The sequence below is a fragment of the Haliaeetus albicilla genome, chromosome 14 (genome assembly GCF_947461875.1).
Source record: "Haliaeetus albicilla chromosome 14, bHalAlb1.1, whole genome shotgun sequence".
Classification (NCBI taxonomy): domain Eukaryota; kingdom Metazoa; phylum Chordata; class Aves; order Accipitriformes; family Accipitridae; genus Haliaeetus; species Haliaeetus albicilla.
In genome coordinates this window covers 9792150-9806555 of record NC_091496.1, presented here as the reverse complement: position 1 = coordinate 9806555, position 14406 = coordinate 9792150, and the positions used below count along the sequence as shown (strand labels likewise).

The following is a 14406-nucleotide window of genomic DNA, read 5'->3' as shown; positions in this document are numbered from 1 at the left end:
TGGTGTCTAGCTTTCTATGATATCTGGGGATAAACTCTATTCTTTATTTATCTAAGCAGGGGTTCTCCTTCAGTGAATCTCATAATATTAAAGAAGCTTATTGAATTAAGTAATTATAAAAGGTACTAGAGACCAAACCCATGAAACCAAACTCGTCTGCTATTAAGAATGCTCAATGTCATTGTAATTTTCCCACCCCATTTCAAACAGTCTTCAGAAATGAGATTTAGTCAATGTTCCTGTAAATTTAGCTTTCAGATAGGACCTCCAACAAAATAACCAAATGTGGTAGATGAACTCCTATAAGGAAGTAGGAGGATACCATCAAAATACACTAAGTACTTGTAATTGCTTTCCAACAAGCACAAATGGCTGAGATGGTACACAAGATAGTGATCTGGAACATTAAAGTCAACTCTTATTAGCATTTCTCTCCTTCCATTTCCATTCTCAAATCCTGCCCCCCCCCCCCCAATTAAGCCCAAAATTGCAGCCCAGACATGTCACCTAAATAAACAGAAGAGCAGAAAACAGTGAAGCTCAGCTGGAAGAAGGAGAAAAGCAACAATGTAAGGAAAGCAAGCAGAAACAAAGGACCCCTAAGCTACTCCCCTCAGGATCACACTAGTTCAGAAGCAGTTGCACAACCACATTCTCAACAAAAAAAGATTATACAGAAAGGATGTGGTTGATTTTGCAAATACCCATTTGAGAACCAGTGAAGTGATGCAAAGATAAGATAAGATATGGAAGGGGAGAGGGAAATCAGTGACTTCATTTACTATCTACATATAATCACAGCCTTTAACTTTTTCTGAACACAGGCAGTTGAGCCTTAGTCTGCTAAACCTAGGAAATGGTTTCTCAAGGGTTTGCTGCTCACTAACCAGACTAAATCATCCTTTGCATTACACAAATAAAGTTTTGGGGTTGGTTTTTTTTTTTTCTGTTTTTCATTTAGACCCATGTATGTTGGCTTATCAAAGCCTCTGCAAGGACAAGAAAATACTTCAGATGTACATTGCTTGAGAACTGCAGATACATGATAGTACTTTGGAACTAGAATATAAACCATCAAAATTCACAACAGAAATGGAAGAAAGCTCAGAAATAGAGTCATTGTTTCTTTAGTGTAAGAAAAACATTAATATGACAGTATTTTCAATAAACTCCAGGTTGGGCAACTGAGACTATGGCTTTGGTGCAAGAATACTTCCCTTCTAGAGAGAAAGAAAATACAAACTTGCTTATAAAGCTAAGCCTCACTGAAAGATATCAGCCTGTCACTGAATACAACAGCCCTGTACATCAAGGCATGGTAGTATCCAGGACAGTGATTCTGCAACCCGTTCTTACAACCTCAGTGCCCTCTAAAACAATGTCGTCCCCCCCATCCCCACTTTGTAGTAGGAAAGAAAATGCGGAAACTGAACATTTAAAAAGGAGAACTGAAAATGCTACTTTCTCTGATGAATGCAAAATAACCTGTATTAGAGGACTCAGTTTTAATTATCTGGATTTTTTAAATAACCCTACCCCCCCCAAAAAAACCCAACCTTTACAACTCTTCAATCACTGTAAATGGTACAAAAGTGAACATAATTTATGCTAACTTTAAAGCTCTTTTACTCTCCCATACTGATGTGAAATAAAACTGAAAATCAGACCTGTTGTAACATCTGTATAAACTGTCCATTAGAATAAAAAACATTTTTGCTGTGACTTCAAAACTAGGCTCGTATCTGGGAGAATATACAGAATGGCTGTCAAGATTTTTCCCATTAGACATTATCTGACTATTGATGGATTTCATAATCACGTCATGATTCTGTACTCCATCTTTCTGAAGCACAATCCTGCCAAGAAAAAACGATGTACCTGCATAAAACATGGATTTTATATTCTAGTATTTGTAAAATGATAAATTATCTACTGCAGCTTTATAGGACAATACTAGTATGTAAGATTGAAAAAGTGCAACTACTGCTTAGAAGTTTAAAAGAAATGAGAATTACTGGAGTTCAATGGGTATCTCTTAAAGTTCTTGGAATTAAATATAGTATTGTACTAAGCATAGCAGAAAGCATATGATCACAAAATATCTGTATTCTCTTTTTTTCTTTTCATAAACTATCATGAACATACCGAAAAGATATGCATACAAGCAAACAGAAGGAGAAACACAGTATCTACTAGGCTGCTGTCATGACTGACATATTAATTGGCTCACAAGCGAATGGGGACTGCAGTATGTTTAGACTTAATTTCCACATGTACAATACAGCCATTACAACTAGGCTCTTCTACATCTGGGAATTAGTTTATAGCATTGCAACTGTTGCTCATCTGGTCTTCTGCTATCTTTGCTATGAACATGAGTCTTGACAGAGAAACTGTGGCTGGGTAAGACAGCTAGCAGGTATTAATGTAGTCCCCTTAGGTATACTAGTTGAGAATGTACCTCTGTAAGCAGAGAGGAGCCCAGACCACAGTGTTTAGAATTGGAGCTAAATAAAAAAGGGACTGCAGACTTTGAGTGCTGCTTCTTATGTTGGGATGGGAAAGGCAGGGTGCGTGAAAGGTACAGTAGGTACAGCAGCACATAGGAACCACCACCAATGCTGGAACCTATCTCATGAGGATTCCTGTTGTTCAACTGCAGCTTTCAGGGCACATACATGTAGTGAAGGGCATCTGCATTACAGCTGGTTGGGACTTCTTCAGTGAAGTCCCTTTTCTATCAAAAAATTGATTGTCAGAACAATTTTTTTTTCCTAATGAAAACTAATAATTTTCAAGAACATTTTTATTTGAAACTTTTCTCAGACAGATCCATCACAGAATGTCCCAAAGAATTACATTTGCCTTGACTGTACTTTTACTTAGACAAAACATGAGAACAGAGAATTAATGCATGTGTGTCATGGTCCAGTGAAGATAATTTATATAAATGCGGGACAGTAATCACAAAGATTGTATCTCTCCAAGGATATAAAGCACACAGAGACTGACATCCTTGGAGACACTTCACAAACCTATCCCCCTCTTGAGGGATCACCATGAACTAAAAAAAGGGTGAGATTTGAACTGCAGTCTCCCACATCCCCTGAGATATAGAATGATCCTCCACAGAAATTTAATTCTTTTATCACCATGAAACCAGCAGGATTCTGGCCCAGTATTTAAGTATTTTCACAAACCTGAACAGTTGTACTAAAAGCAATGACAAGAGACTGATTTTATTCCCAGATTTATCAGAGACATGAGAAAAAAAGAGTTTTGTTTTGCTTTTTAATCATAGGTGATCTTTATAACTATTGAGCTACTTTAGAGCATTCACATATCAGTACTACTAGGAAAATAAGGAGGTAGGGATTTGGAGGTTTGGCTGGTTTTTTTTTTTTTTCTTTTTCATTTTCCTATCCTTTTTTTCCTTTACACAATTTGATTTAGCATGATGAAGAAAATAAAACAAATCCCCAAACCCTGAAATCTTTCAGAAACCAGAGTTCCAGTTTTCCAGCCAGCCCTCATCCACATGGAGGCCAAATGCTTTTGTCATATTATTAATTCAGTCTGCACAAGAGGTTGTGGTTCTCTTGCTAGAGGAACTCTGCTATGAAATGTGGTGCCAGAAAATCTGACAAGTGCCCTCCCTCCCAGTACAATATTTTGGAGAGAGGAAGCACAGAGCAGAAGGCGGACTCTCTGCGGGTTGTTGGGGGATGGTTTGCATAGCGCTTACACTTCTTTGTGGTGTGGTTTGTAGGGGGAGAAAGTTGGAGCATTTCAACAGCTCTTCTCCATCTCCTGCAGTTTATACAGGACAAAGAGAAACGCAGCAAAAAGAAGAAACCAATGTTGTTGCTTTCCTGTCTTTTCTACCATCTTAGAACAAGGTCTACCAGCAAATTCTAGTAGATCATGTGTTACAGGCGGCATCCGGGAACACATATAGGAAAGGTTTTGGCAGTCTAATAAAACCAAATATTTAATGAGAATAAGTGCTTAGTTTCAGATGTTGTTCTAAACCACATTCAACTATATGTAATGTGTGGTTCTCTGTTTTTGTTATTTTTATCTCTCCCCCCGCCCCCAATTTTAAAATACCTGAGAACTATTTTTAATACTTTCACCTTTCAGGTACATATAATAACAGTCATATTGACTACTGTGAACACAAGCATTAGATCTTGGGAAGATGATTGAAACCCTGATAAATTTGAAACCGTTTTCAATTAGTACACAGGAAATTTACTTTGTGAGCCATGACTTGTTTTATTAGTGCCCTGGAGGGCAATTTAGATTGGAAAAATCAGGACATCATTGTTTGCCAAAAAAAGAAAACAGATACTTAGCTTTCATCTATAGTCTGGGATACAGCCATGAAAATGGGACTAAAATACTATTGAGTATCAAAAAATATTTATACATTGGGGTCAATCATAGTTCCAGAGTGTTGGAAATGACATTCATCCCATCCTAAAGTGTGTAAACTTGGAAATTTGCCGCTTGCTAACATACTGCTTTTACTTTTAATCAAACCCGAAGTAAAACCTTTCTATTACATCTTTAATAGGTACAATTAAGATATGGGAACAGTCCCTCAAGAAAGCAGGAACCTCCCTAAAATTTATCATACCTCTCAAACTTTAGTCACCTGTGTTTTCTGTTCAGTTACATCATATACCCCATTCTCTATTTTTCTTCTCTGTTATTGCTCAGGTTCTCAGCTAGCCAGGAATAAAAAACTTACATCAAAGGCATAGGACAGAGAGAAGTAGATACAAAGAAGGGCTTCTGCCAGTGCATAATCCCTTCTAAAAATATGAATAGCAAGATCACCTTTTATGACTGCAAAATTTGTTCTGTCAATTGTAGCCTGGCCAGTAAGGCAAAAGAGAGGATACACCTGATGAAAAAACTCTCAATATGTCTTTGCCTGATGCACAGAAGCATTGACTACAAAAGTTTTCCTTGTGTGTTAACCTACCTTGACCTCGTCCACCTGAATAAGGGCCTCTTGCAGTGTGGTCTATAATTTTTCAATACTTTTTAATCATAGCCACGTCAGTGTCTTTCACACTTCAGCAAGCTCCTTCAAATGCTGCCAAGCTCAGTTAGATTCAGCAGCACTGGACCATGGCTTAAACACTCAGGGCTAAATTATCATAGCACTTTCTTGGTTGTGCAAGGGAGGGAGAAGTCTCCCCTCCATTTTCCCCCACTGTGAATGTAACTCCAGGGGGAAAGAACAGGAATATGAGAAGACCCTGGTGCACCTTGCTCCTTATGCAGCAGATGATACATAAGCTGAGAAACAAAATTCTCCAAGAAAAGAGGTGAAGTGCTTTAATCTTTTCACCAAAGCATATACCGGAAAGATGTGACTCCAGACAAGTATTCATACCATTTAGCATTAGGTTTCATCTGTACAACCAGTGCACTGTAATTAGGTAAAAGAGGCTGCTCCAGAAAATAATTCAGAATATCTAAATAAAACTCGTACTCAAAGCCTGTCTCTATGGGAAGAACATGAATAGTGATCATAATTACTCCAGGGTCCACACAAGAGCAATTACCCTATAGTCAGTCACAATTCTTATAAAAAACGGGAGTATTAAAAAATACAGGGGCATTCAGTAATGAATCTCCATATATATACAGATTTTGTGAGGGCATTAAAAGGCCTTATGGTTTTCCTTTCCCATCTGAAGTTTTCACCTTCAAAATATGTGCTTCTCACATCGTAGATGCAGTATCTGAGCTCTTACACCTAAAAGTATTTCAGACATGCAAATATCCAGCCAAGAGCTTAACTTGCAAGAGTGAACTCTTGTAAATGTTGCTTCCTCCAGAACAAAAAGGCTACCAGGTGTGAAAACAGCATTTACAGTTCAGAGCTGTAGTGTACCCACAGTCCTATCATGCATTCACACCCTGAACACATCTGACCCTGAGGCAGAAATACCGTAGTCTCGATTCCCAGCTCCCCAGGAGGGAGGGACCCTGGCGTGCCCATCCACCGAAATTTCCCAAATAAAACCAAAACACACAAACGGCCTCCTAATGAGCTGGGCCCTACCACAGTAAGCAGGCATGGCATTATCAGGACACATACCAAGGACCAGAACTGTAGGGCACATCATGGACTGCACCTATGCCTTATTATAAGCATGGTATCTACCTGTCTCCATGAAATCAGCTGTGCCTATATGAACTTCCAGCTGAGGTTTTAACAGAAAATTAATCAAAACTAGCATTCTAATCCTTTACATAAATTTCAGAGTACTAGTTAGGAACCTTAAGGAACATAATAATTTTGTACAAAATTCTTCATTACTGGGAAACAAACAGGAACAAACAGTTAGCTTTAACTTATATAAATACATGTTAAAAAAAAAAAAAGAAAAGAAAAAGAAAAAGAGCATACCTCACACAGCCACAAGTATTTAATGGTCAAAGCAAAATCATCCAGTTTGATTGATGTCTCTTTTGATACTCCTAGAGGAAAATAATTTTATATTTGAAAAATACAACTAATTTACAGAAAAAACCATAAAAGCTTACCTACATGCTTTGAAAAGTAAAGAAGAACATAATCAATTACCATAGCACTGCTTTAAAGCATCCAAAGCCTTGACTATGTAACAGGGAACATTCTAAATTCAATACGATTTGGGAAAGTGCATGGCAGGGGGCTTGTGATGAAACACAGTTGTATTGCTCTTGTATAAAATATCAGCCTTTTTGCTGTAATGAAGTGAAGTCATCTTGGTTTGCAACTGCAATTTGTTAGGATTGTCTCATTAATAGACCGCTCCCCCCCCAGCCTCTAAATGCATCAATTTTTATTGGAATGAAGTTACATCTCCTTATAAAGGCAAGCCTAAACATAAGACATTGAACCAAATTAGTTTCACTTTTTGAAACATTATAGTATGGTTTTACTTTGGCCCACTCAGTTAATCTTGCTAAGGAAAAGGGAAGAGGGGGCAAACACTTATTTGAAGAGGGGACATGCAGTTTTGCAGTGCTGTGTGAACAACACACAGCACAGGTGTGGAGTATTGCATAAATAACCCTATGGCTAAAGCAGCAAGCAAGACCACATGTCAGGGAACCTGATTTTAAATTAGCCAGAATATCATAACCTAGATGTCAGGTTGCCTATGCCTAGGAGCTGGGTGGAACTACTATGCCCTTTCTGGACTCGTAGGTCTACTCAGACACGTACATGGGCATCCACAAAGGCTAACTCCAGCCATGGAAAGCTGATCAGAAAGCTAAGTTCATATTGGAGTAGCTTAGAGCACCTAACTTTAAACTTCAGCTGTACAAGAACCTCCCTCTCTTCAAGTAAAACTTGGATAATTCACCTACATTAACCTCAGACTATATGAAATCCCCTTTCTCCATCCAGTCTGTTCCTTTTTTTTTTTTTTCCTGAAAAGATGCAAGAAAACAAGCTAAATGAAAAATATTTAAAACTTTCTACAACTCATTAACAAGAAATTTGCTCACATAATTGGACCTTCCAGGCACTGGCACATAACTTCTGTTAGCAATATGACAAAATTACCACTGCCCATCACATGAACACGAACACCCTGGGCTGCAGTTTCCTGCTCTGGGACCTAGAGTGCATCCCGGATCAAGAGATGATAAAGAGTGACTGGGCTATAGAAGAACTGAGAAAAATATTTTTCAATACTCTCTGTGTGGAATTGTTTTGGGGTTGTGGGGCAGGGTTTTGGTAGCTGGGTAGGGGCCGCAGGGCCGGCTGCTGTGAGAAGCTGCTGGAAGCTTCCCCGGCTGGGAGCCGGAGCCGGCTCTGGCGCAGGCCGAGCCCGTCAGCGACGGCGGTATCGCCTCTGGGAGAGCGGATTTCAGAGGGGGAACCTGCAGCCAGGAGGGGATTGGGATGGGAGAGGAACCCCTCTGCGGATACCGAGGGCAGGGAGGAAGGAGGGCAGGAGGGGCTGCCCCCGCAGCCCGTGGGGAGACCAGGCGGCAGGCTGTGTCCCCCCAGCCCACGGAGGGCAGCGGAGGCCCCCAAGATGGCCGCCGCTCCCTGGGGAAGCCCGCGCTGGGGCAGGCTGGGACTGAAGGTCGGCCCGCAGGAAGGACCCACGCCAGGGAAGTTTGTGAGGAACTGCAGCCCGCGGGAGGGACTCACGCTGGAGGAGTTCGTGCAGGACTGTCTCCTGTGGGAGGGACCCCACGGTGGAGCAGGGGAGGAGTGAGGAGTCCTCCCCCTGAGGAGGAAGGAGCGGCAGAGACAAGGGGTGAGGAACCCACCCCAACCCACATTCCCCGTCCCACTGCGCCGCTGAGGGGGAGGAGGTGGAGAGAACCGGGAGTGGAGCTGAGGTGAGGCGGGAAGGAGGGAGGGGTGGGGGGAAGGTGTTCTAAGGTTTGGGTTTACTTCTCAGTGTCCTTGTTTAGATTTGATTGGTACTAAATTAAATTGACTTTGTTTCTTCCCCAAGTTGAGCCTGTCTTTAGCCCGTGACCACAGTTGGTGAGTGATCCCTCCTTGTCCTTGTCTTGACCCACGAGGTTTTCTTTATATTTTCTCCTCATCCCACCAGGGCTGCGTGGGGAGGAGTGAGCGAGCGGCTGCGTGGTGCTTTGTTACCGGCTGGGCTGAAACCACGACAGGAATTTATCCATAAAAGAACAAGATCAAGTCCAAATGGAACTAAACCCAGTTTGGTCTACAGTTGGTTCATTTCACTGAATATTTCAAATTAAAGATTTTTGTTTGGAACACATGGACTGTGTTGGTTAATTCTGTTATATTTCTGATGCCAGATGCTATGGGACCCTACAGATTTGGAGGATACATCTTGTATTTTAATATGTGCTTGCACAATGCCTAACATTCCTTGGCAAATAAGTTAGTAACATTCTCACGTAAAATTATGCAAGGTCTTGCTTGTTACATATGAGTATAGTTGAAAAAAAATTTCTATATTTGGATCATGATTTACAGTTTCACTGAAGTGCCCTGGCTTTCTAAGTGTGATTGACACAGAAGAAACTATACTAAATTTTTTTTTAAAATAAGGAAGAAACAATGAGATTACAGGACACTTTTCTTGTATAAATGTATTATTAGAACTTTTCTGAAAGACAGTCTAGCCTCTAGTTTTAAAGAGCTGGCAGAAAAAAACCTCATCCAGTGGAAAAAAACAGCGTTGTGAACTTGCCCACATCAGCTGTCAAGCAGAAGCCAACACGCTCAATTAAAGTAATTAGAAAAAAAAGTTTTAATATCTCAAAAGTACAAGAGTTGATCTTCTGTAACCTAGACTGTCAGTGATTTAAAGTGAAATAAATAATCTTATCTGCTAAAGGGAACAAAGTTCATTAAGTCTTTCCCTTTTTTTTTTTTTTTTTTTAACCATACAATAGCTGCTGATTTGCTCTCCGGGGGTACTCTTCATGGTTTTTTTCTCTAGTGTTGTTCTTTTCAGGCTACAGACAAATTTCAGACCTTACTCCACTGAACAAAGCCAAGTGAAGGAAGTGGAAGACCCAAACTTGGTGCAAACCCATCAAATCTAACAGACCTAGGTCTGTAGAAGCTAACATAGACCATTTAAAAAGTAAACTGAGACAGAGTTCATAAAAAGACACCTCTATGGATTCTTGCATTTTATCTTTTCTTAATCTGATCCTAACCAATTATTTTAGGAAGCTAACTGAGAGTGTCCTAGGAGTATTAAACAGGTTTTGCCATTCCAGTTCTCCTAGAGCTTTATTAATCACTCCACTAGCTTTGTGAACATCCTGCTAATCTAGTCCTCTCTGGACAGTGTTTTTTTCCCTAGGAAAAAAGCAAAAAAAAAAAACCAAAAAAAAAAAGAACTGGTTTTAAAACACTTTAAATCCAAAGTTTCTCTGTTTCCTGTGATATCTATGCACATAACTAATCTATTGACTAACATACAACAGCTTAAGAAAGCATATTCTTTCATAGCATATAGTAGAATTAGAGTGATATTAAAATATTATTAATGTGATGCTTCTGTTAAAGTTTTATCAACACTTTCCAGAGATATGGCAACAGCTGTATTTTTAGAGTTTTATCATCTGGATAGAAAAGCATTCTCCATACTAAAGTTTCCAATTAAAATTCTGTGTTAGAGACTATGCTTTTTAACTTCAGATGTGGAAAAGATCCAGAATTTATCTCTAAGTCACAAAAACATAAAATAAATTAAGTGATTTAGCATCAAGGGGTTTTTCCTGCTTTTTAAGCTGACTTTCTAGCATCAGAGAAAATACACTAAAAAAAAAAAAAAAAAAAGAAAATGTCAGGCTTTTTTAAGATTCTCAAGAGGGGCATCAAAAGTTTAAGCACCCAACATTATTAATCCCTTCTGAAATTCCTATTGCAGGTGCATGCATTTCTTTCTTATGCATATGAAGCCCAAGCCAAAACTCCCAGTCATAAATAGAATGAATACCACTGATTTTAAACATCTTTACTAGTCCACCTCTCCAGGCAAGGAAAGGCTGATAACATTCTTGCACCTCTTTCAGATATTTTCCTCAAACAAATATTTTATGGCTTAGACACAGTGATGTGAAGACCAACCAACCCACCCACTCACATGTACATACATGCAGAAAGGAAAAACTAATCTTTACTAAACAATTTGTACAATCCTCACTGTTTTTTCTTCACTGTATGCTCCCACTACTTCAGGGCCCATCACAGGAGCCAAACTACCTCCTGCTGTTTTTTACAGCTGAGGTTTCTCAGTCCTTTATAGGCACCATTTGACCCCTTTCCAGCTGGCTCTGATAATCAAATACGGGCAGGCAAGTCCAGCCCTACCTCCCTGCTCCCTGAACAACTGCTCTAGGACTGAAAGGAGTAGACCACCCTGTTAAATGTCCTACGATTAAAACAGCAAAAAATTTAATAGGAAAATGTGCTCATTTTATTATTTCTTAAAAGACAAAAGGAAGAGAGAGAGCAGAGAGGGACCTTTTGTGGATATGATTAACTTTATTCACTTGAAAGTCCAATTTAGAAATAAAATGTTGAACTATGAGCTTTTGCAGACAAACAGCAATTTTAAGCAGTTACTTCATGTATACTTTACTATGTTAGTTTTGTCTGTGAAATACTCCACATATGAAGTGTTAGTTTGAGTAGCTGTTTTGATTAATGGGCTTACACAGACATGAAATAAATTGAGATGAAACAACTCTTCATGCTTCCATATTTAATTTTTTTTTCACTCTATGATTATTATATGTTATATACAATGTATGATAGAAAGGTCTTAGTGATATGTAAGAGAGAATTCCATGAGCTCACATTGAACTACTGAGCTTGAGATGAGACAAGACCCCCTGGAAAGAGGGATTGTATTTCCTAAAGAGCAAATGAGGATGTCCGTATCCATGCCACCAGCTGGGAGAAGCTCCCTAGGTTGACGGAAGAAGCACGAGAAGGAAGACTAGGTTTCAAGCATGGGCAGACACTCCTTAGAAAAGCAGAGAGCAAAAACAGAGAGCAATGGAAAAGGAGGTTTCTCCAGATAACAGGAATCTCAGTGCTGACTGGGAACCAAGATCTTGATATGAAAGATACAGTAGGCAAGAGGGAGATTTCAAATAATCTTAATTTCCTTAACCCAAGATCTCTGAGCTTTCTCTGAGTCACCAGGTTGGTTTTGTTGTTTTTTTTTTTTAATCAAATGCAGTTTTGAAGATCTGTCTTTTCTCTCACTCTAAGAAAATTTTTGGACAGGCTCATCTCAAAGCTGTGCCTGACTTACGAGTCCTATCACAGCATCTCATCAAGTACACAAAGCTAGATATGTGAGTGAATACATTTTCATAAAGATATTCCTCATTGACATTAAACATCAATATTTGTGTAAGAAAGTAGTCCTAAGAGGTGATATTTGGCTTTGACCCAATGCTAGAACTGTTTGTCACACAGCCTTGAGATAAGCTGCAAGCAGATTGAAAAGTTATGTAAAACATATTTTTGTGTTTTGCACTGAGATAAACTTTATCCCAGACATAACAATTGTATGAACAGTGATAGCATTTGAGAGAAAGTATTCTTTTAATGGAGAAATGGAATGTTATTGTAAATATAATTTTTACTTCCCAAGTCATCTCCAAATGTGCATTTCTGAAAATGTGACTTTTCAAAATTAGACTCACAGGCAGGCAAAGTCTCCACTTGTGTTTGGACAAAGTACATTAAATTCTTGTTAGTCATGTTTCATGGTCTCCAGTTGTCATAAACATTCTCAGAAGCTATATTATGCATACTATTGTGTGTGCATAAAATTTTGGAATCCCACCAGCAGGGAAAGAGATGTAGAAACATTTCCCTGCCTTTGAAATTATTGGTGAAAAGGAACACAGGGATTTTTCAGAACCGGCCTTATTAATGAAAGCCTTTCCTGGCTGGTACGTACAAGGGCAAACACATTATTCCCAATGAAAAACAGCTTTGGAAAAGTGAAGGAGAAAACCTCATGGGTGGTCTTCTAAGAAAATAGAAAGAGAGTTTTATGCTCTAGCTGCATTTAAAAACAAAAAAAAAAAAAGTAGCCGATGGCTACCTTTGGGGCCCAGAGGCGCAGGAGCAAGATGCCATATTTGAGTCCAAGAGGACCTGTATTCTGTCCTCCTCAGACTGATGTGGAGAAATGCTGTGTGTTTCCCAAATCTGATTCAAAGTAAATGAAATGATAAAGAGTTTCACTCCCTGAACTGGCTGAAGCAAGATTGCTATGGAGGTGAGGCACAATTGGAAGTTTCTTGTACCAGCAGGGAGTCTAAATTGACTGTGATAGGCTTTTGAATAGGCTTTTACCCTTGAGCAGAGGTCTCCAAGTTATCTGATATTCTGGCATTAGCAGAAGCCCAGCCTTACACCTGAGCAATTTAGTATTTTGCAGAATCTGGCATTCTGTGTCTGATTCATGTTTTAAACTCTGTGCCTCTGCTTCCTGTCAGCCATGCACTACTGTCTTTGACTACCTCTTTACTACATAGATATATACCCATTTCTGCTCTTTTATAAGATGGGGCATTTAAATTTTCTGGTATTTGGAAGAGAAATAGTCATGAATAATAGAGTTGTCTCATCATTCCCGTATAAATTTCATTCTATTTCAGTACACTGGCAAAAACTAGAATTTGGAGGGAGAAGAAAAAGTAGAAACCTTCTGCTAGTGCCTATTACAGATTTTAGCAGAATAGAGAGTAGTTTCTAAACTGTTATCTTTGATTGGGTTTGCTTAAGTCTTTTAACATTTATTTTGTGCTGTCATATAGACAAATCATTTATAGTGATAAATATTCTGTTTTGATCTCTTTGGGTTTATGCCCTCCAAATAAAATTCCATTAAGCAGAACAACTACATTTCTTCCATATGCAAAATTGCTTATGACATTTCTGACCGCTCTGTGATAAAGGTTCCAGGATGAATGAAAGAGATGCAGAAGCAGATATAGCTGTAGATTAACATAACATAATGCTATGAGGTATTTGACTTATAACAGAAGCAGTGAATGAATCCATCTCCCATGCCTCCTACTCCTGTTAACCTTCCTCTAGGCCCATCTAAATACACTATTGCATAAACGTCATCACATAACTTTGGCATGACTGTAGAATTACTAATTGACTGCTCTGTTCTCACTGATGCAAGACCTTCCCTTTCTTTATTAAGTCAGCTTTCCTGCTGATAGATGTCACAGGACATACGATTTCCTTCTGAAAAGGTCATTACATGTGACAAATACATAAGCACAATTTGCTTCCTCCCTGAGGCAGGGATCCAGAAATTTTGCACGGGAGTTTTGCGTAATACTCCCCGCCAGCTAGTTTGGCAGGTCCAGCCAGCACTAGTAGCATAAACTGACTTGGTGAGATGATACACCTTTGGAACTGATTCATTACAACTGTAAACAAAGAACAACAGTTGGGAAAAGATCATCAATTTTAAGGTCTTCACTGTTTGTGGGGTTTTTAATTCAGTGAAATATTCTGCTACCATGCTATGTTATTCCCTGCACTGTAGAGATGCTAACTGGTGATCAATAAAAGATGTTTTAACTCGCATTCGTGACCTTCATCTCAAATTAAGTCAATAATAGGACTCCAGGCCATTGGATAACACTGAGTCTTAAATAACTTAGTAATATACACTTGAAGATAGTGGAAATCTTGTCACTGAGTTCAGTGCAAATGTTTCAAGTCCTTCTGTTCTAACTCAAGTGATACTGTATTTCTAAACAAACCTACTGGACAAAAAAAATGCAGAGTCTTACCTAAAAGTTTACTGCTTTGAACACAGTCTGTATCTGTATTAAAGAAAATTAATCTGCTGGTAATAATTCAGCAGCTTACAT

At 39.0% G+C, this 14406-nt stretch overlaps 1 protein-coding gene across 2 annotated transcripts in view; it reads right to left on the bottom strand.

Moving 5' to 3' along the window:
* Nucleotides 1–14406, bottom strand: part of SEMA3A (semaphorin 3A) — a 332422-nt gene that overhangs the window by 234491 nt on the left and 83525 nt on the right. For both annotated transcript variants that reach the window (XM_069801685.1, XM_069801683.1), the window contains exon 2: nucleotides 6434–6504. The gene's annotated coding sequence lies outside the window, so the exon portion shown is untranslated. The remainder of the gene's footprint in view (nucleotides 1–6433; nucleotides 6505–14406) is intronic.